We start from the raw sequence: 24,147 nt of genomic DNA on the forward strand, positions 1-24,147 counted from the left end.
ATAGCACAGGCACTGGACTGAAGACCCACCTGAATATTGGAGCAGGGTCCTGAAGGCAGCCCAATGTGGTGTGCAATAGCTCTTTATTTGCTGGGACAAAGAGTGTTCTGTGGAGTCCTAGGGGAGGAGCAGAGGTAGCTTCAGTGGCAGGTAGAAGGGGAGTGTTGTGGAGCTCGGTGCAGCGTCTCTTGACCAACCAGTATGAAGTATTTAAATATATTAACAACTGAGACAGTCAACCCAGTGTATCCCATGTGTGTAGCAGTTGCATTGGTCTAATTTACATAAAACTTAGGTATATATTTTTTTTCTTCATTTGTATACTTTGATGTGTGAAGACTCAGAAGCTCTGGCCAAGTAATGTGCTTTAAATCTTTCAACATTTAGACATCACATAAAGGCTAGGTACTCTGGACATTACACATAATTAAACAAAGTCTAAGGGGTCTTGCAGGCTTTTAATATCAGTCAGTCATGAAAATAAAATCTTTTTTTTTTTTTACCATGGAAAAACCCTCTTATTTGATTAAACAAAAATAAAATAAGCTGCATAGGAACAATTTTAAAGTCCAAAGAGACACCAACTTTGTTTTAAGGCTGTAGTAGCTGATACAGCATCTCCTTGCTACCTTTTTTTTTTTTTGGAGATGGAGTCTCGCTCTGTCACCCAGGCTGGAGTACAGTGGCATGATATCAGCTTACCACAATTTCCACCTCCTAGGTTCAAGCAATTTTCCTGTCTTAGCCTCCCAATAGCTGGGACTACAAGCATGCGCCACCATGCCCAGCTAATTTTTGTATTTTTAGTAGAGATGGGACTTCACCATGTTGGCCAAGCTGGTCTCAAACTCCTGACCTCCAGTGATCCGCCTGCCTTGGCCTCTCAAAGTGCTGGAATTACAGGCATGAGCCACCGTGCCTAGTCGAAATGAAATCTTTAAATTGCAAAATAGATGTAGCTCCACAGAAATACAAACTCTCTAAAAATGCATGAGCTGCTGCTTATCTATCTTCAAGGAAAAATGAGTCACAGTAATGTTTCCCTCTGCGAAAAAGATTTTAAACTGTGATTTATGCAGTTTAAAAGCAGCTAAGTAGCCCCTGTCAGTAAGACTATCATGAGATGGTTTGAAGGAGACTATTTTGGATAAATTACCAAATCAACTCAATTTCCCTTCCTCAGAGCCAAAGAGTAAAGAATACCCAGGAATGGCTATTTGAGTATGCCTATGCATGTTTGTGAAAAGGTTCTTTGTTCTCATTATTTTCCTTTCTACAGCTCCTCGGGAGGTGCTAAAAAGACACAGCCTAAAGCTAAACAATAGTATGTACTTAAATGTTCCTCCTCCTCCTCTGCCTAAAACCAAAACATCTCTCTCACAGCTTGAAATCCCAGCATTTCATCTGGACTTTAAAAGTCCCCAAATAAAACAAAATTATTCCTGAAAAGTCCTGAATACTTAAAACTCTTTTCCACCACAGAAAAAATGAGGTTTAGTTTCCTACAAAAAATTATTTTCTCATCTATTTATTTAACAGATCTTTCAAAAATATCGAAAGTTAAATCATACTTAGTCCCACTTTTAAAGAAATTGTCTTATTGAAAAGAAAGACTATATGAATGGAGATATACAATAGTCTTAACAAAATATATGTTGAATGTTGGATGAATGAAAAAATTAATCAATATGTATGTATACCAATTAGACCTTAATAAAGCTGTTTAAAAATTCACAGGAAGTTTAATACTTGAGCTGGGGACTTCTGAGGCCAAATTCTGTATTATCTAGGGTACAATTAGAGAAAGAAAACCACGACACACACACAAACAGATTTAACTTTACACAATTATGGAAGATGGTTAAGTAGTCTCAGTAAGATTGTCTTTGCCACTTATGATGCTGGAGCTTAAAGTCCACAGGGCAAGCAGGTGGGGAAGGGAAGATGGCTACGAAATGAGGGAAAGCAACAATAAGCTGGAACCCACAAGCACAAGCTGAAGACAAGGATAGGCTGAAACCCGTGACAGTTCTTGCTGCCTCTGACCTTAGCATTAAAAGAAACGGCAAAACTACAATTACCTTTGCACAGACCTAATAGTATAATTGTTCTGTAGAAGCTTGGGAGGCTTCATCACAGGGCTAAACCCACACACCCTACACAGGAGTAGAAGCATCTGAAAGAGGAGTCAGGGGAGAATGGAGCAGTTAAAGGCCAGATGCTGAATGTCTCCAATGAGGAGAGTTAACAGATCAGTGACAGCGTGTGTGAGTTACAAAATGGCTGTTGTTCTCTTCTGCTCTCTAAATCTTACATAAGAATTTCTCTTGTGGGCCACTTTAACCAGAAACATATAGAAAGGAGATATCTTATAAATGTAGTTTGGCCTTGCCAAGTCAACACATTCCAAAGCTACCATAATAGTCAATATATTCTAGGGAAAGAAGTGTTAACATATTTCTGAGAACCAGATTTTCAAAGTGTGGGACTGAAGGTATTTGCCCAGCAGGGCAGAGAAGAGGGCAAGGGTGGTGCAAGAAGATATAACAAAGCATATGCTTGGTTAGCCACTCTCTCTCTCCTTCACTTATTAAAATTGTGCATTGTATATTTACTCTGTGTTGGCCCTTTACTAAATTATATTTGCCAAAGATGGCCACAATATATTCCTTCCAGCACGATCACCTTACATTGTGATGCTGACACTTCTATATCGAGAGATGTGGTCTACCTTTACTCCCCTTAACTCTGGACAGGACTGAGACCATGGCAGAAGTGACACTGCATGACTTCTGAGGCTAGCTCATAAACATGATTAATTTCCACTGGGCTCTCTCTTTTGGGAGACTGTCATCATTGACCTCTTGTTATGAGAAAGCCCAACCAATATGGAGAGGTCACATGGAGATGTCCCATTTGACATTTCCAGCCATGATCTCAGCATAAACCAGCCAGCATTGATCACTAAACAGGTAAGTGAGTGAATTTTCCAATGATTTCTGCCCCCAGTCTTTAGGTATCCCTTCCCCTCCAAAACAAAAACAGAAATGAAAACAAAAACAAAAACAAAACAATGCCAAATGGAGCAGAGAGATGAGCCCTTCCACTGGGTCTTGCTCAAATTACAAATTTGTAAGCAAAATTAATATTGTCATTATTTCAAGCCACCAAGTTTTGGGGTAATTTGTTATATAGCAATAGTAACTGAAACAGGCTCTTTGCCAGACCAATAAGGTATATAATGGACAATATATATTATTTTATATTATTGAATTGTACACAATTACCTAAACCCTTTTGCTTTAATATTGGTTAAATTGGCTTGAAGTTAAGTTTTAATCAATACTTTCGTGTAGTGGTTTCTTTTTTTTTCACTTTTTATCTTGAGATAAATGCAGATTTGTATGCAACTTTAAGAAGTAATATGGAGAGAGATCCCATTTACTGTTTGCCTAATTTCCCTCAATAAAACATCATCCCTAACTATAGTACAGTATCACAACCAGGAAATTGATGTTGATACAGTCCACCAATCTTATTCAGATCTTACCAGTTGCACATGCAGTTGTGTGTGTGTGTGTGTGTGTGTGTGTGTGTGTGTGTATTTAATTCTATGCAGTTTTATCATATTTGTAGTTTTATGTGACCACCACTATAGTCAAGATAGAGAATAGCTGTGTGTGGTGCCTCATGCCTATAGTCCCAGATACTCAGGAGGCTGAGGCAGGAGGATTGCTTGAGAATCCCAGAAGTTTGAGTCCAGCCTGGGCAACATAGTGAGATCCTGTCTCTACAATAATTATAATGATAATAATAACAATAATAATAAAAATTTAAAAATACAGAACAGTTCCATTACAAGGAACTCCTTATGCACCCTTTATAGCCACAGCCACCTCCCTCCTGCCATCACTACCCACCAACCCCTATCAACCATTAATCTCTTTTCCATAACTATGATTTTGTCATTTGAAGAATGTTATATAAAATTCATTCATCATGTACTGAATGAAATCATATGGTATGTAAACTTTTGAGATTATCTTTTTTTACTCAAGATAATTCCCTGGAGATCCATCTAGGTTGTTATGTATATTGATAGCATGTTCCTTTTTACAGCTGAGTAGTATTTCATGGTATGGATATTCCGAAGTTAAGTGTTTACTCCTTAAAGAACATCTAGGTTATTTCCAGTTTTTGAATATTATAACATTCATGTATATTTGTGTGTGTGTGAATCTACATTTTTGTTTCTTTGGGATAAAAGCCCAAGAGTGAAATTGCTGTGTTGTATGATAAGCATGTGTTTAGTTTCGTAATAAACTGTCATGTTCTTTTTCAGAGTAGCCATACCATTTTCCATTCTCTTTAGCAATGTATGAGTGATCCAGTTTCTCTGTGTTACCATTCCAATACGTGTGTAGTGATATGGTAACTTTTTTTTTGTAATATGATTTGACCAAATGTGTATAAACTCTGTTCCTTCTTGTTTTCACCAGGGATCGTATTTTCTTTAGAGCTTCTAGGCCTTGGGCCTGCTGAGAAATTTCACACCCATGTCAACTATCTCATTCCCCTTGACCATCCTCCAGGAGATGGAGAAGAAAATGAATTATTTGCACTCCATAGCTAATGGCTAGTTTTTCTTTTTTAAAGAAATTACTCCTAATAGATATGCAAAGGCTTTGTTCCAAAAAAATTTAAATAAATTCTCTGCAAGATATTTTAAGTAAAAAATTCAAGATAAAGAATGATAAGATTGGGGAAAAAACTAAATATAAAGTTTAATATATAAAATGTATGAGGTTTCTTGCAACTGAGTCACAAATTTGCTTGTGCATTTGTAGAGTTAAGAGGGAAATGCAGTGAGTTATCTATTTCACAACACTCACAGGGAAATAATAAACCAGTTTCTCACAGAAACCCAGCTTGTTCTGTGACCAGAATAGAAATTCCCCCATGACTATGGAGGCCACATAGGTAATGAAAGTGAGTGAAGCAGATTGGGTATAAGATAGTAGGGATTAGGGGCTGGGGCTGTGTTAAACTGGAAAGCACATGCCCAGTCTAAGGGTAGCTACTACTACTCAGCCTCAGCCAATACTCCCAGGGGGAAGCATAAGCCCTGTGTTCCCAGATTTGAGTTATTCTGACTTTTAATGTATTAGCAAATATATCATCAAAAATACTAACTCAACAAAATTCTTTTGCAGTCCAGAGCTGGTCAGTCACTGCCAGTTTAAAACCTCTGGTCTTGAAGAGCAGGCAGAAACATCTAATGCAAGACAATCCTTATAAATATGACCTCTTTCAGCTTAGCTTTTGGTAACCATTGAATGTCAGTCAGTCAGTGATTATGATTTCTGACATGTGTTTAGAATGAAGATTGTATGGCTGGTGAAGTATGGTGTTATACACTTTCATAGTCAGTCAATAATAAAAATATGAACAAAAGACTTGAATAGGCACTTCATGAAAGAAGATACTCAAATTACCAATAAATATATGAAAGGTGCTCAATGTTATTATTCATGAGGAAAATACAAACTAAAACTGCAGTGAGATAAAAGTACATACTCACTAAAATGGTAAATATAAAAAACACCCACTTAAGTGTGGGTGAAGATGTGGGGCAACTGGAATGCTCGTACATTGCTGATAGGAATGTAAACTTGTACATCCTTGTCATTTCTAATAAAATTTGATACATTCTTTCCTCATTGCCTAGCAATTTCTTTTTTTGGGTCATATCCAAATGTTTAACTCATAACCTCCATAACACTTTAAGTTCAACTTACAGAAACGAAAAGTGAAGCATCTGAAAATTGATCTGAGGATACAGGATATTTCTATAGGAAACAAATATAAAATATGAGACTCAATGAGTTTGATGGCGATAATAATGAATACTTAGGATTCAACTTACATTCTAATTAATTGGGTTAACTACAATCATGAAATATTCCATATTTTCCTCTTATGACCTTTTTGTTTTTGTTTTTTAAACTTTTATTTTAGGTTCAGGGGTACATGTACAGGTTTGTTATACAGGAAAACTCACGTCATGGGGGGTTTTGTACAGATTTAATCACCCAGGTACTAACCCTAGTATCCAACAGTTAGGATTTTTGTGTGTTTGTTGTTCTCCTCTCCCTCCTCCCATCCACCACCCTCAGGTAGGCCCCAGTATCTGTTATTCCCCTCTATGTGTCCATGTGTTCTTACCATTTAGCTCCCACTTATAAGTGAGAACATGTGGTCCTTGGTTTTCTGTTCCTGCATTAGTTTTCTTTTTTAATTTAGTTTTTTTTTATTTCAATAGGTTTTTTGGGGAACAGGTGGTGTTTGGTTATGTGAATGCATTCTTTAACGGTGATTTCTGAGATTCTGGTGCAACCATCACCCAACCAGTGTACACTGTATCCAATGTGTAGTCTTTTATCCTGCTCCACTCCTCACCCTTTCCCTCAAGTCCTCAAAGTGCAGTGCATCATTCTTATGCCTTTGTGTCCTCACAGCTTAGCTCCCACATATGAATGAGAACATACAATGTTTGGTTTTCCATTCACGAGTTACTTCACTTAGAATAATGGTCTCCAATTCCATCCAGGTTGCTGTGAATGCCATTATTTCATTCCTTTTTATGGCTGAGTAGTATTCCATCATATATGATTGATGGCCATTTGAGCTGGTTCCATACTTCTGCAATTACAAATTGTGCTGCTATAAACATGCATGTGCAAATACCTTTTTTGTATAATGACTTCTTTTCCTCTGGGTAGATACCTAGTAGTGGGGTTGCTGGATCAAACAGTAGATCTCTTAGTTTTTAAAGGAATCTCCACACTGCTTTCTACATATGTTATACTAGTTTACATTCCCACTAACAGTGTAAAAGTGTTTCCTTTTCACCACATCCATGCCAACATCTATTATTTTTTAATTTTTTGATTATGGCCATTCTTGCAGGTGTTAGGTGGTATCACATTGTGATTTTGATTTGCATTTCCATGATAATTAGTGATATTGAGCATTTCTTTCATGTGCTTCTTGGCCATTTGTATAGAGAAGATCTTCACAGTCTATATATCTGACAAAGGACTAATATCCAAAATCTACAAATAACTCAAAAATCAGCAAGCAAAAAACAAACAATCTCATCAAAAAGTGGACAAGACATGAATACAAATTCTCAAATGACCTAGCAATTTCACTTCTAAGTATATATTAACCAAAAGAAATACATGTATATATCCATAGAATGACTTGGATAAGAATGTTCAGAACAGTTTTATTCAGACTAGCCATTAACTGAAAATATCCCAAATGTCTATCAGCAAGAAAATTAATAAGCAAAAACTCTGGGGTATATTAACACAGTGAATGAGCAATAGAAAAAACTAATTAGGATGCATCCAACAGCATGGATTAATCTTAGAAACATTAGGTTGGGTGAAAGAAGCCCTATACAAAAGAGTATATGATTCCATTTATATAAAGTTCAGAAACAGGCTGGGCATGGTGACTCATAACTATAATTCTAGCATTTTGGAAGACCAACGCTGGAGGATCATTTGAGCAAAGGAGTTCAAGACCAGCGTGGGTAACATAGTGAGACCTTGCCTCTACTAAATAAATAAATAAATAAAATTAGACGGTCATGGTGGCTTGCACCTGTAGTCCTAGCTACTAGGAAAGCTGAGGCAGGAGGATCACTTGAGTCCAGGAGGTCTAGGCTACAGTGAGTCATGTTTGTGCCACTGCACTCCCACCTGAGTGACAGAATGAGACCCTGTCTTACAAGAAAAGGATTTAAAGTTCAAAAACAAGCAAAACTTGTGGTAATTTTAAAACTAGTTTGCTCTGTGGTTGGGGGAACTGGCTAATTCTGGGAGATGGCAATGTTCTATACCTTGAGCTAGGTGATGGTTACACGTTATATATTTTTGTTAAAATTTTCCAATCTGTACTCATAAGATCTGCACATATTACTATATATAAATTATCCCTCATTAATCTACTGAAATAATAGTTGGGTCCTGGAAAAACAACTGGACAAGAACACTGCTGTTCTGGCCCAACCAAGCTATCCAGCTTCACACAGAGAAGAAATGTCAGCCTCCATGTGGGTATGTTGTACTTGGGTGCATGTGCTAGGCTAGTTCCACATAGAAATGGCAAAACATGCTTACAGAGTGTCTGAAGGAGAAAATCCTTTCCCCAGAAGTTTCTTACCATACAGAGAGGCAGTACATGCCAATGGTTAAGAAAATTACTTTGGAGCCAAATAACATAGATTGAAATTCTGGATTTCCCAAATATTCACTTGATGACTTTGAGCAAATTCTTTCTGTTCCAAGCCTCTCACTGTTCATCTGTAAAATCTGTATGATAATACCTTCCTCAAAATGTCATCATGGAGATTGTCTGCAACGTGTTCAAGTAGCACAGTAACACTCATATGGCAAAGTATTCAAAAATTGGTGGCATTTCACTCTATATTCATATAGGGATCAAATGTCTGAACACCTACCTCTCAAAGCTTATCTAACTTTGGTAAGAACCTCCTTAAAGAACCTTCCACTATTCTAAGACTCCTAGGAAGAGCAGCATACTGAGTTCTTAAGACCTTAGTGCAAATTACTTTTAGCAAAATATGAGTTCATCAGAGACAAGCAAGGTGGGCAGGATAATTTACTTGAGATAGATGTAGGGAAAGCACTGCTAAAGGAAGAGGTGTCATTTGGGATTCCTGTTTGCAAGTAATTAAAATGATCTCTGGCTTAACTGAAGGCAGAGGCTGGAAAATCAGGCCGGAGCTTACAGAAACCAAGGTCACTCTATAGGCCTAGGCCACAGAATTCATAGCAACTAATTTAAGTAGGAAATAACCAATAAATGCATGACCTACATTTGTTTCATTGTATCAATTCCTCAGGATCCAAAATTTGGGGAAAGAATATCAGATTTGTCAAGCTCAGACCAATTTCTCTTTCCTGGCTCTCAAAGTAGGCAAAGCTAGGAAGGACTGGATGCCTTCAGCTTCCAAAGGGTGAGGCAGAAACCTGGAATTATCTTACACCAAGACTACCGTAATCAGGAAGAGATATTCACAAAAAGAAAATTGGGGTACCCTGGGAAGTGGCAGTGGATACTGGGCAGCTGGATAGTAACAAAGATCTACAGGAACACAGGGCACAATAGTGGAGGGCCAGAAAATATCATTTCCTCCTTCTTAGCGGGTTCTTAAGAGACCTTGTATTCGAAGTGCAACAACTTTTTGGTTATCCTATCATTAAATTCATCTCAACAACAGCTCTGAGCAGCAGAAAGGGACTATCGATTTATTTTCTTATTAGTGATCTGTTCTGTCTCATTGTATTTCTTAACAGCCCAAGTGCTTTCTGTGGAGGTCAGCAAGAAGCCTAGAGGAAATATTTAAGAGCATAATTTTGTTATTTTATGTGTGTGTGTGTGTGTGTGTGTGTGTGTGTGTATATATACATATAAAATTTTTACACATATGAAAGTAAAAGTTAGGGTGACTTCTTGCACAAATCTTAGTAAAACAACTGTACTAGCTAGCAAATTATACACAGTAGTCATTAAAATATTGAAATATAGGAAATGTAAATTTTAGCTCACTTAAATGTTTCCAGAGTATTTTATTTTCATAGAAATGTTACTTTGGTACATTTGTACATCTACTACAATTTTTTTGGGAAGAAGGCCAAAATATAAATTTGAAAATTGTACTTAAACTTTAATTTTTACATTTCCCTCAGACTTTCTTATATACACTTTTCCTCAGCATGAGAGAAATCATGTGCTACCAAACTACATTTTTTTAATTCGATATGTTTATCAGAAAAGATTTTTACTTCAATTAATCACTCTCTCTCTCTCTCTCTCTCTCTCTCTCTGTGTGTGTGTGTGTGTGTGTGTGTGTGTGCATGTGTGTGTAGAGCCTTGGTAAATTTTGACAACTGCCTTTTCTATTTTGAGTGGTATAATATCATAGCTCTTTCATAATCATTTTGAATTATGTGTGAATGTCAACCAATTCAAGTACACCTCTGCTCCATAGGCAATTTCATTTAGTTAAAAAAAAAAAACTCTTGCTTTTCAAACCCATTCAAAAGTGGGCAAAGGAGAGGAACAGATACTTTTCAAAAGAAGACATTTATGCAGCAACAAACATATGAAAAAATGCTCATTATCACCGGTCATTAGAAATGCAAATCAAAACCACATTGAGATACCATCTCATGACAGTTAGAATGGCGATCATTAAAAAATCTGGAGACAACAGATGCTGGAGAGGATTTGGAGGAAAAGGAACACTTTTACACTGTTGGTGGGAGTGTAAATTCATTCAACCATTGTGGAAGAGAGTGTGGCAATTCCTCAAGGATCTAGAAATAGAAATTCCATTTGACGCAGCAATCCCATTACTGGGTATATACCCAAAGGATTATAAATCATTCTATTATAAGGACACATGCACACGTATGTTCATTGTGGTACCATTTACAATAGCAAAGACCTGGAACCAAACCAAATATCCATCAGTGATAGGCTGGACAAAGAAAATGTAGCACATCTACACCATGGAATACCATGCAGCCATAAAAAATGATGAGTTTGTGTCCTTTGCAGAGACATGGATGAATCTAGAAACCATCATTCTCAGCAAACTGACACAAGAACAGAAAACCAAACACCGCATATTTTCACTCATAGGCAGGTGATGAACAATGAGAACACTTGGGCACAGGGAAGGGAACAACACTCACTGGGGTAGGTGGGGGGTGGAGGGGAGGGGAGGGGAGGGACAGCTGGGGGTGCGGAGGTTGGGGAGGGATAACATCAGGAGAAATGCCTGACTTAGGTGATGGGGGGCATGGAGACAGCAAACCAACATGGCATGTATGAACCTATGGAACAATCCTGCAGGATGCAGGATGTGCACATGTACCCCAGAGCCCAAAGTACAATTAAAAAAAACCAAAACTTGTTTTTACCATAACACTGCTTCATACACACAAAAAATACTTTCATATTATATCATAAAACAAATAACTGAATCCTCAATGTTGCAATTTAAAAATCAATTTTCAATAGATTTCAAAATAATACCATATTTTCTTCTTGACAGAATGAACTTCTAAAAATTTTACTTTGATTCAATGAATTGGGTGTGAAAAATTTGGCCATTGTAATTAACAGATTGTTTTATTTGAAGCATTCAATAACACTGATATAAAAATGACCTCGCTTAATTCTTTGCAAAGTTCTGCTAATGGAGTGGACACAATAACATCTATCAGTTGATTTTTAATATATGCACATGAAGACTTGGAATAAAAATGAAAGACACTAATTTAGGAAAATGATGATTTGATCTAAATTAAAAGTCATGCTTTACTGAGTGATATGTAAATACACCTTCTGAAAATGTGTTAATACATGTTAAATTGCCATCTTCAGGCCCAAGCTTCTTAAATTAACTATGAAGTTTTGAAACTATGAAGTTTTATAAGTGCAGCAAACCACCATGACTCACGTATACCTATGTAACAAACCTGTACGTTCTGCACATGTATCCCAGAACTTAAATTAAAAAAAAAAGAAACTATGAAGTTTTGAAATTAATGTTTATGTATCTCTCACAGATCTATCTCCTCAGATTTTATGTAGCCAGTCAATGATATTATTTTGGGTTCCAGGGTGACTGGTAAATGGCTTCAAAACTTTTGTGAAAATTACATGTCCATGATCAACTTGAGAAATGGAAAGTCAGTAGTTTGCTTGTTACTAATAATCATGCGCTTCATTTTTTTTCAGAATGAAGCATCTTGTTCACAGCTTAATATATATGCATATAAAACACTTCTATCCCCTTCCCCATAAGCGGGTCCAGGCAGCTCCTTCCTACAAGGGGCATGGGAGAGGGCCATCAGGGCAGTGCCTATTTTCACAAAGGCACTTACTCTCCTCTTCTGACTTGATCCCTGCCTCCAGTCCTGATGCAGGTGGCCAGACAGGGAGCCCCTCTGAAAAAGAAAGGGTACTCCCCAAGGTGTCACCCAACCTTGGTTTGAGCTGCAGTTGTGAAGGGCCTCGCTGAACTCTTTGGGACCCCTCATTTCCACTCCTTGTTACATCACTGAAGCAAGAAGCACAAGTCACAAGTAGGTGGGGGTGGGCAGGACTGGTCTGGTGTTGGCTCAGTCTGATGGTTGCTTTTCCTGGAGGACCACCCAGGGCGGATGTCTCTGAGGCTGTAGAGTCTTGATCTGAATTCCTCCAGCCTCCTATCCCCACCGTGTGTGTGTGTGTGTGTGTGTGTGTGTGTGTGTGTGTGTGTGTGTGCATGTGTTTAAGAAATTAGGGGAGGGCAGAGGCCAGGGACAGGTTGTCAATTGGAGAGGTGAGCTCCTGGGCTATCCCTGGCTGTCTCAGGGTGGGGCTGACCTCAATTGGAGTCAGAACCTGAGAAGTCCCTTGAAGAGAAGGAGCTGGTGGATTCACTGCCTTCATCCTCACTGCCATCCTCCTCATCATCCTTACCCTTGTCATCCTCCTTATTCGTGTCCCTGTCCTTGATTTCATGCTCCATGCTGGACTTGGAGGAGTCCCCATCATCCTCAGAGGAGTCACTAGTCTCATCATCTTCCTCTTCTTCCTCTTCATCCTTGTCTTCCTCCTCAGACTCCTAATTGGATTTCAGGGTAGTTCAGCTGGACTTGGAATTCAGGCCTCAAAGCTTAGTCATGCTCTTATGTTTATTGGAGATATACTCTTTATAAATTACATGGTCCTGGGGAAACAGACTCTTGATGCAGAGGCCCAGGTGTACCTCATACACTTCTGCAGCTCTTTGGCCAGCTTTTGGCAGTGCTCCTTTTGGCTCTGGGAGAAATGCTGCCAGCGGCTGCCAGACACCACTATGCACTCCTTCAGTGGCTCTTGGTTTAGCTCCCCATTGGACAGCAGCTCCTGGGAACTGTTCATGGGAAGCTTCTTGGTCTCTCCTGGGAACCGTGATTGCTTCACCTGTATCATACTGAGAAATTTTTAACATCTAAACTTCCTTTACTCTGGCCCCTTTATTGAATCCAACTGAAAAAACAACTGAAACCACTCCCAGCATCTTAACCTAACACAATGGAATCAGAATTTCCTGGTAAGTGCTTCTTAAACAATGAACTGAGCCTTACCTAGTATTTTGTCCTTCTTTCATTGGTATAGCACCCACTGAACCTATTATGATTCTTGCCAATATACATCAGTAAATTTGCAATTTGGCAACTGGAGCCTGCCATGACCTGAGAGGCTAAATAGAATCTTCTTTCCTTTTAAAGGTAACACTACCAGCAAGGTTGTTACAGGGTATTCAAGGAATGAAGGAACAGCCTCATCAACCAGGAGAGAAAGGAAGATTCTAAGGTTTGGGGTACTGAGTTATGAGTCTTACCATATGTGCCCATTTCAATTCTTGGGATCCCACACTCTCCTAATCCAAATATAACTTTTATGTAAAATATCTGGTAAACCACTGTTTTTATGCAGCAGCCCAAGAATCAAAATTTGAGTTTTGTTTTCAACTATCTCACTCCAGTGGGTACAAGTGATAAGAGATTCTTTGAATAAAATAATAGAAAATCCACAATTTCTTGGTTTTGTCTTGATATAAGACATTAAAACTTTGAGGCTGCTTTTCTCTTTAAGCTGCCAAGTTCAGCTAGAAGAAGCTAGGTTATACTGTAAATTTTGAATTATTTAAAGCCTTTCATATTATTCTATTACAACTTCCACTAGATCCTTCAGACTTGCCCCAAATGAGCACATTATTCCTAATGAGCATAGATAATAATTTAGTTAGCTATTTCTTTAAGTATCTCATGGATTACCAGTTGAATATCTGGAGATATCAACAACAATTAGAAGGGGTAATTAATCTGAAATTTTCCCTTATTCTCCTGAGAAAATAATCTGCTGCTTGCAACCTCTTTTGGTACCAATTTCTCGATCAGATTAGTCATTAAGTAGAAAAGTCATTCATTAATAGTTCTCACAAGGGCTCAGAGGGCTGGTAAATTGAGCTTGAAGCCAAATTTCCAGGAATAGAACCTGAAACCATGCCTCAAAACAGAACTGATACACTACTGCCACTGATCACTAGAGGAAGCCTGCATTGCCACTATCCTTGTACCACATCTGGGGCAGGAATTCAACTGTGCAAACACCAGAAAGCTGTTGTCATTATGCCACTAGATGCCAGGAACATCTACAGGAGAAATGGAAGCACCAAAGACTGCTGCCTTCTAAATCACAATCTTACATGGATGCATTTGATTGCTGGGGTCTAGGTCACATCCCTGTACAGTAGCTGCAAGTGGAGCTTTGAATTTGAGTTTATGCTGTTATGTTGGAGTCCAAAGGCCAGGGAGTCTGGAGTTGTCCAAGGACAGGAGAGGAATAGTGTGTCCCAGCTTTAACTGATCCACACATTCATCTTTTCTCTGTTTTGTTCTTTCTGGATCCCCAACAGATTGTATGGTACTTGCCCACATAGAGAGTAGATCTTCTTCACCAAGTCTATTTTGACTTACAGCTAAACTCTTCTGAAAACATCCTCACGGACACACTCCAAAATAATGCTTTACCAGGTTTTCAAGTATTCTTTAATCTCATTAAGTTGATACCGAAAATTAACCATCACACACACTCCGTCCCAAAATTTAATGGCTTAAAGCAACATTTATTTTGCACACAAATGTGAAATTTGGGCAAGAGACAATCTGTTTCATTCAGTGTAAGCTTGGGGCTAAAATAATATGAAATCTCAGTCAGTCACATATCTAGTGACTGATGATGGCTTTCAGGTTGAGACTTTAACTGAGGCCATCATCCAGACAACTACATGTGGCCTGTCCATGAAAAACCAAACTCTCTCCCCCTACACAGTTGTTTACATTAACCTGACTTTACTATTCCATTAACTTTGTTAGTATAACTTTAGCATTCCGGTAGACTATTGCCCAGAAAGACAAAAGTTGCAAGTAAAATTATTGCTTTATACAGGAGTTCCTGAAAGTTGTATCATTCTTCAGTAGAAGAGTTTACATCCTAAGATTATTTGAGCCTCTAGCCTCAAAATGCTTACCTTGTAGTATCCACCAATTCTAAGACCCTTATCCTATTCTAATTAAGCTCTTGTATTGAAAGTCTCTCATAAACCAAACTCCCAGCTCTGAATATAGCCTCACCTTGTCCTCCCGCTCTGAGACTCTCTCAGACTTCATGAAGTATCACTTTAAGCAACACATTCAACTTAAGTCTTTTCAATTTGTTGCTCTGGTGATATTTGGGAAGCCAGCATTTGACACCACGTGACCTCGCCTTCTTTACAACATGCTGGCGAAGTTTCAAGAGTGAATATTCCAAAAGAAAGCTATGTGGAAGTGATATAATCTTTTTCAAGCTAAGATCAGAAATCACACTGCATCATTTCCACCACATTCGAGTCATGGAAGTAACTACAAATGTTCTCTCAGGTTCAAGGAAAAAGGGATTAGACTCCACCATTTGATAAGAGGAATCAAGAATTTTCAGACAGGTTTCTAAACCATCACATCCCCTAACTATAGTAAGTCCTCAATTAACATTGTCTATAGGTTCTTGGAAACTGCAACTTTAGATACAATGCCTAAGGAAGGCAATTTTCTCATAGGCTAATTGATATAAACAAGAGTGATGTTCCTATGGCATATTTCTGGTCAAAAAAACATCACCAAACTTCTAAATAAAGACCAAAACACTTCTAATATTAAACATTAAAATGGATGTGAGCTATATATACATTTAACACATGTTAGTAAAAACAAGCAAGATAATTATTGATCCAGTTATTCCAGTTCAGAGTTGTGGGTTGCTGGAGGCCATCCCAGCAGCTCAGGGTGCCAGACAGGAACCCACACTGGCCAGGATGCCATTCCATCACAAAGTGCACTCACATACACACCCACAATCACTCAGACTGGGACCATGTAGATGCACAGATTAACCTAACATGCATATTTTTAGGATGAGGGAGGAAACCGGAATATCTGGAGAAAACCCATGGAAAACATGGGGAGAATTTGCAAACTCCACACAGACAGTGGTCCCAACTAAGAATCATTTTTTTTTCTCATCAATATTATAACAAAATGATTCTGAACAAAACAATGTCATTCAAGGACCTGCTGTATAAAAAGATTATCCAAAAGCTAATGGGCAGCCATGAATATGAGGACTTTAACAGATATCCCCTACAAAAGATATATACCAAAATACTAACAGTGTTTAGCTTAGGGAGTGGAATTATGGAAATAATATTTTTGTATATATTTTCTGAATTTCCTTCAATTAAGACATATTTCTTAATTTAAAAACATATATACAAACACATCTTCAAATTTGTTTGATAATCAAATAAGAAAAAAATCAGTACAAAATGTAGAAAGGAATGCCTGTAACCTAAAATTTTAAATGTTTTTAACAGCTTTATTGAAATCTAATTTATATACCATAAAGGTGCTTCATTTAAAGTATACAATTAAATGCTTTTTAGTATATTTGTGGTTTGCAACCAGCACACAAATCCAATTTTAGGACATTTTTATCACCCCAATAAGACCTCTCATGCCCATTTTCAATATCCATTCTTACTCCCAGCCCTAGGCAACCACTACCTAATTTCTGTCCCTATAGATTTGCCTATTTTGGGAATTTCATATAGATGGAATCATACAATATGCAGTCTTCTGTGTGTGGTTTTTGACATTCATCCATGTAGCATGTTTCAGTACTTTGTTCCTTTTAATGGCCAACTAAAATTCCACTGTATGGGTATGTCACAATTTGTTTATTCGTTCTTCAAGTTGATGGGAATTTGGATTGTTTTGGGGTTTGGCTATGATAAATAATACTGCTATGAACATGTATAAATGTCTTGTGTAAACACTGTTCTCATTTTTCTTGAATTCTTTCTCCAAAGTTGTTGTATCATTTTACATTCCCACCACCAGTGTATTAGAGTTCCTATTTATATTCTCTAACACTTATTAAAGTCTGTCTTTCTTATTGTAGTCATTCTTTTATATGTGAACAAACATCTCATTGTGTTTTGTTATTTGCATTTCTCTAATGACTAAACATGTTTCATGTACTTATCAGCCATTTGTATGTCTTTTTTGGTGAAATACATATCTATTCAAGTATTTTTGTCACTGTTAATTGGGTTGTCTTATTATTGAGTTGTAAGAGCTCTTTATATATTCCACATACAAGACTTTTTTTTTTTTTTTTTTTGAGATGGAGTCTCACTCTGTTGCCCAGGCTGGAGTGCAGTGTGCAATCTCAGCTCACTGCAATCTCCATCTCCAAGGTTCAAGCGATTCTCCTGCCTCAGCTTCCTGAGTAGTTGGGATTATAGGTGCCTGCTACCACATTTGGCTAATTTTTGTATTTTCAGAAGAGACGAGGCTTCACCATGCTGGCCAGGCTGGTCTCGAACTCCCGACCTCAGGTGATTCCCCTGCCTCAGCATCCCAAAGTGCTGGGATTACAGGCATGAACCATCGTGCCTGGCCAAGACTTTTATTAAATACTGATTAACAAATATTTTCTCACAGCCTGTAAGTGTTCTCCCAGTCTATAATTTAAATTTTATGCTTTCAATAGTATAATTATCACCAATTATTTTTTATTCATAGAACATATCAAATTTGAAGAAAAATGGAATCAATGTGAAGCTTTGTTTCTAAGGTTTAAAGTTAAAAGGGCAATTGCAGTTGTCCAATAACTAAAGATAATTGAATTATTTGTTGAAAATTATTTTGCCTTATCTAGGAATTCATAATCAAAACATAAGAGCATATTTTTCAAAGTTATAAACTGAGGTTAAGATAAGCATTTCTCCTTTCAAAAGGAAAGTAGTAGTTCTAGATTTTAACTCTACACCTCATATGTAATTCATTTTAACATTTTATCTACATCTGACTGATTTTATCAATGTAAAATAAAGCAGGTGGCTCAATTCAGGTAGGCATGTACTGAGCATCTGTTAAATGAGGCCTTGTGCTAGGTGTGGCAAAGAATATAGAGACAAAAATAACTGCTCATTTTTTGGTTTACTAATAACTTCCATGGTGAGATGTCCAGGAAGATTTTAAAAGAGTTGCTACTGATAAGCTCAATTCCATATTCTGCTAGGGAAGAGAGAAATTGCATAAAAGGATAAAATAAAACTGGTTTCATTTTCAGTTTTGGCTGAGTTCCCAAAGGTGGAGGAAAACCAGTAAATTCCAAATACATTCACATGCCAGAGTGAGGCACTGGAATTGCAAAGAGGATGGATCAAAAGCAGTGGTTTTAAATCCTTAGCACATCATCTATCTTGAAGTAATATCATTGGCTTCAAGGTGGCCACTGAGCCTCACATATGCCTCTGAAGCTTGGGAAACTGATGTCTGACACTCTCAGAGAGAAATCCAAAAGGAAGTGAATATGGCTGATGCTGACCCTGCATGGTAACACATTGAGAGAGTACTGCATTGCAAGTGAGATGCACTTTCCCTTTCATGCAACAATGGGGCAAGGGTGCTTGAATTTTCCCACGGGTCATTGGAAGAGTAGAATTGGAATTCTGCCCACGAGGATTCAATCCTGTTCTGCTCTTCTATTCCAGAGACTTTCCACACTTAAACCCACAGGCTGAGCAAAGGGCCTGCATTGTTTTATGTTTTCCCCTCCATGTAGACAATGGATGGATACTTAATTTCTCTAGTGCTCATGGGCCTAATAATTCACAACTGTGTTAGCCCCTTTTACCATTTTCAGGGCTTTCAGGAAAAATAATCCAAAAACTAGAAGATTCATAATTAGAGCAGAGTGTGGCCCAAAAACCTAGCAATTATGTTTATCATTCTCATTTTTTACTTCGATCATCCTTGATGCTGGAGCAAGGCTTACTCAATCTGATGGACATGCCTTCTATTTCTCTTGGCATCACCCATCTCTAGATAGTCATAAAAGATAGTGGATGGCTTATTATGTCAAGTATTTCTCTCATAACTAAATAAATTATATTGATAATGCCGTATCTGTAAGTACTTGAGGAGACTTGGAAATCTTTTACGATCATCAAAATGAATATTACTGTGTTCATCAATATTCACAACTATTGAATCTTTGTCTGTTTGTATGGTTTCTACTTGGGCTCTCCATCCGCAACTCCCCCCACCACCATTATCTCTCCACTTGGCCATTCCTATTCAGAGCCTTTCTCCTTTATCTCTGACACAGCTTGGTTTAAGAGTGTAATTTTTTTAAGGTACCATGATCAAGTCAATTTATATCCTGAAGAAGGCATTACATGATGATTCAAATTTGGCATTGCTACACATAGAAGGTAACTGGGTGATTTACTTACATTTACACATTGACTTTCAGGACATTTAGCTTAAATCCTGACAGATGAAGGAACCCAGCAGCAGGCTTTGGGAAACATTTTTTCAATTTCAAAAAGTAGTACATTTCATTATACTAAGGGGAGGATTGAACATATACATTTTATTATTTTAACTCAGTTTTTAAGATTGTGTACATTGTTTTTTGCTTGTTTTATATTGCCAGTGTTTGAAAATAAATATTCACAATTCCTCCTTTTTTACACAAAAATTACATATGCACTGGATTACGCCTTGGCATTTTTAGTTAATAATATATTATAGAGTTTGTAGTGTATCAGGACATAAAAAGCATCCTCAATCTTTTTATAGTTGCATAGCATTTTACTGTGTGGATGTATCATAATTTCTTAGACAAATCCCCAATTGATGGACACCGGGTAACTTCCAAACTTTTACTATTACCAAGAAAACCCAGCTACAACAAACAACCTTGCCTATACATTTCCTTATATATGTATGTGCAAATATACCTATCTAGAGGTAGAATTCCTGGGTCCAAATTGCATGAGTAATTTTGATGAATATTGCCAAATTGCCTTTCACAGCAGATATAATGTTTTCCACTGGAAATATATATATGAGTGCTTGTTTCTTTACAGAAAGGGCCATAGTTTTCAATGAACTCAGTTGCTTTTTAAATTAAAAACAAAAACAAAATAAAATAACAAACAAACAAAAAAAGTCCCATTTTAGAGTCACTTAGCCAGAATCAGGTTTTACTTTCTCTATGTGTAGCCAAGTTCACTCTTTCAATTTACAGACAGGGTAACTCATTGGAAAATACGTTTTTTTCTAAACGTAAGTCCTAAGTTATTACATTTTAAAACACTTTTTGTTTTGATTTCTGTTAAATTTCTATTTACATGATAATTTTCTTCTAATTAGTACTTCTTAAAAATTTGATATATTTGATCCGTCAGGACAGAATAGTGGTAGCTCCATGTGGAAAGATAGGCTTATGTTGATATGTTCTATAAATTGTTCCACTTCTTTACTAAAAAAATAAGGGTCCCTTGAGGCTAAACACTATCACAGGTGGTCTCACTGTCAGAAATATTACCAGTTTGTGAGATACAAAGAACCAAATACCCGTTTGGGCCTCAGTTTACTCAGTTGTAAAATAAAGGGAATGATATAAATGATATAAATCCAAGACTTTTTTAAAGTCAATGTTTTTAATCATGACTAAAAGTAAGAAATATTTTATATTGACCCGTACGCACAAACACATACACATACTGCTACCACCATCACCACTGCCAGCACATCTTGTCCTAGGTTGGGTTTCCCAGATGTAGATCTTGAAATAGGGATTTGAGTGCAATTTATTAAGGATATGCTCCCAGGAGAAACTGTACTAGAATAGAAGAGATAGAGGAAAGAGGAGGAGAAGGGTAGAAATCAACCAAGTGTGAGATTTCAACCAAGTCCCAGCCTCAGTCTTATTCCAGGGGGAGCAATAGTGCATAAAATACTTCATAGAATTTGACCAGCCTGAGGCAAGAGAGTTAGGCTTTCATACTTCATCACCAGTCAATCACTGGTTACAGGCTACCCCAATAGAATGTAACCTCCCAAGCATTAGAGCTCATGGTACCTGTGGTAGCCAGTCCCCCAAAGGTGGCCCCCAATGATCACACCTTTGTGTAGCTCCCTCCTACACTATACCATTGTTGGTCTGTGTGACCAATAAAATACAGCAAAAATGACTGTCTGTTGGGAGGAGAAGAAGTAAAAATAAATAAAAAGGCTAAAGGAAGAAAAATAAATAAAAAGAAATGATGATATGACACTTCCGAGATTAAAATGTGAAAGGCTGTGGCATCCATCTTAGATTCTCTTTTTCTTGGGTCACTGGCTCTGGGGGAAGCAAGGTCCCATTTCTGAGTAGTCCAATGAAGAGGCCCATGACACAGACTCTCATGACAAGAACTGGGGCTTCTAGCCAATAGCCAGCAAGGAACCAAGCCATGCAACGACTTGAGTTTGAAGGCAAATTCTCCAACCCAAATCAAGTCTTGAGATGATTGTAGCCCCAGCTGACAGCTTGAGTGAAATCTCATGAGACCTTAAGCCAGAATCACCCAGTTAAGTTGCTCTTGGATCCCTAACCCTCAGAAACCATGTGAGATAACAATAAGTGTTTGGTGTTTTAAGTCACTAGGTTTTTGAAAAATTTGTTGTGCAGCAACAGATAAACAATATAATACAATGGGTTCATGTGGCTCCAATAGCTGAAGGGTAGTTCTCTGAAGAGCTTGAGGGGGTATCATATAGGAGAGTAACACAAAGACTCTGGGGAATGAGCAGAACCAGTAGAAGAGACCTGAGTGACATAAGCAGAGCATCTATCATATCTGCTATTACCCCCAAAGCAAACATTTCATGAAACAACTTACGATATGTGATGCACTTATATTTTTTTATTCTTGAAATGCTGAAAGAGAACCCTCAAATTGATTTCATAATATACTAACAGATGTGATGTCCAGTTGAAAACAGTGAATGTAATCATCTTTAAGGTTCCTTATAGATATAACCTGCTGTAATTAGGAGGTGGCACAGCTGTTATAACAACATTTAATAAGCATTCACTATGCCAGCATTGTTCTAAGCACTTCACATAGACTGTCTTACATGAAGACAATAAGGTAGGTACTATTACTATGCTCATATTACAGATGTGAAAACTTGTAAGTGCCAGAGGCCAGGAGGCAATCCAGGCATGCTGATTCCAAAACCTAGAGTGCAGGCTCCTGTATCAGACTGTTTGGGTTCAAATTCTGATGCCAATCATTGATCAACAAATGTTTTCAGTTATGATTATGATGTACCCAATTATTAGAAATTCACTGATATGGATAACTCTCCCTATTGTCAAGAGTACAGGCTCCTATATCAGACTGTTTGGGTTCAAATCCTGATGCCAATGGCTGATCAATGTCTTTTCAGTTATGATTATGACATACTCAATTATTAGAAATTTACTAATGGGGATAATTCTCACAAAAGGAAGTTTAGGGCCAGGGTTATGTACACCAACACTGACTGAATTCAGCAGTTTAACTCATTGATAATAAGTTCAATGTTCTGCTCTGCTTCAGCCACACTGACCCAGTCTTCACTTTAAATGTAGTCACTCATGCATTTCAATAAGAAAGGGCCTGGCCTAGATTACATAATGGATGCATGTTTTAACAGCTAAAGTACACTTCACTTAACTAAATAGGATAGAAGCAATTTCAACATATTCATTTTTATGTATTGGGTTTATTAAAGTACACTCAAAGATAATTCTCTAATAAACAAACCTAACTAAAAATAGTCACCATCGTGTAGAAAGTATTCCTACTAAATTCAGTGAATATTAATTAACCTTTGGATTTAAAAAATAGGATCAATAAACATGATATAATTGACTAAAAGTAGTAAAAATGATTTTCAGAACCTGCATGCCTGGAACTTTAATCTTTTTGGTTAAATTCTTCTGAGCCAAGTCTCTATCAATTACATCTTTCCTTTCACCAGAATAAAGTATTTATCACAGGTATCAGAGTCAGTGTAAAAGCACAACATTCTTTTAATAAAAGACTCTTAGTAATCAAAATTTCATATACCTCCAGAATGAATTATCTAGAGCTGGACACATACAGGGGAAATGGGTCAGGCGGATGTTTCAGCAGCTGCTGTGTTCTAAGTTTACTTGGAAGCTTTAGAAAGAGGGCAGAAAGAAAAAAATGTTCAAGTCCCACTTCAGATGCTACTGGATGATTATGGATTATAAGGAACAAGACTGGTTGCAACCTTGCTTGGAATACCACTAGCAGGGTTAAGACAGTTTTCTCATGTTAACTATTTTTTGGGAAAAAAAAAGTCATTCGAATATGTTGCTAAAGAGGAATTTACAGAGGATTTCACAATTCTCTCAAACCAAATATCAATCTAGATGCCCTAAAATTTAACAATTCAAAATAAAACTTTTTCTAATTATAAGTCATGCTTTTATAAAACATTTAATAAATGTTGAAAATGTAAATAAAAACACACAAAGTGCTATTGGCTTACAAAGTAATAATTATTTATATGTGTATATAGATACACATCTCCAAATTATGGGGTGTGTGTGTGTGTGTGTGTGTGTGTGTGTGTGTATCTCCAACTTGGCATCACACTATAATTTCATAATTTTACTTTTTAATTTTTAAATTTTTATTAACCATCACCACTCCCTCCTCCCAACTACCTTTCCCAGGCTCTGATAACCATTCTACTTTCTATCTCTCTGAGTTCAATTGTTTTAACTTTTAGCTCCCACAAATAAATGCAAAGTTCTTTCTTTTTGTGCCTGGCTTATTTCACTTAACATAATGACCTCCAGTTCCATCCATGTTGTTGCAAATGACAGCAACTCATTCTTTTTTTATGGCTGAATAGTACCCCATTGTGTATATGTGCCACATTTTCTTTATTCCTTAGTCTGTTGTTGGACACTTACGTTGTTTTCCAAATCTTGGCTATTGTGAATAATGCTGCAATAAACATGGGAGTCCAGATATCTCTTCAGTGTACTTATTTCCTTTCTTTTGGGTATATATCCAGCAGTGCAATTGCTGGATCATGTAGT

At 37.3% G+C, this 24,147-nt stretch overlaps 1 long non-coding RNA gene across 1 annotated transcript in view; it reads right to left on the reverse strand.

The window, feature by feature from the left end:
* The window catches only part of LOC141582769 (uncharacterized), a 42,814-nt gene that overhangs the window by 7,638 nt on the left and 11,029 nt on the right, over positions 1 to 24,147 (reverse strand). Inside the window, exon 3 of the long non-coding RNA XR_012515640.1 lies at positions 30 to 117. This is a non-coding gene — a long non-coding RNA (uncharacterized LOC141582769). The remainder of the gene's footprint in view (positions 1 to 29; positions 118 to 24,147) is intronic.

The sequence above is a fragment of the Saimiri boliviensis genome, chromosome X (genome assembly GCF_048565385.1).
Source record: "Saimiri boliviensis isolate mSaiBol1 chromosome X, mSaiBol1.pri, whole genome shotgun sequence".
Classification (NCBI taxonomy): Eukaryota; Metazoa; Chordata; class Mammalia; order Primates; family Cebidae; genus Saimiri; species Saimiri boliviensis.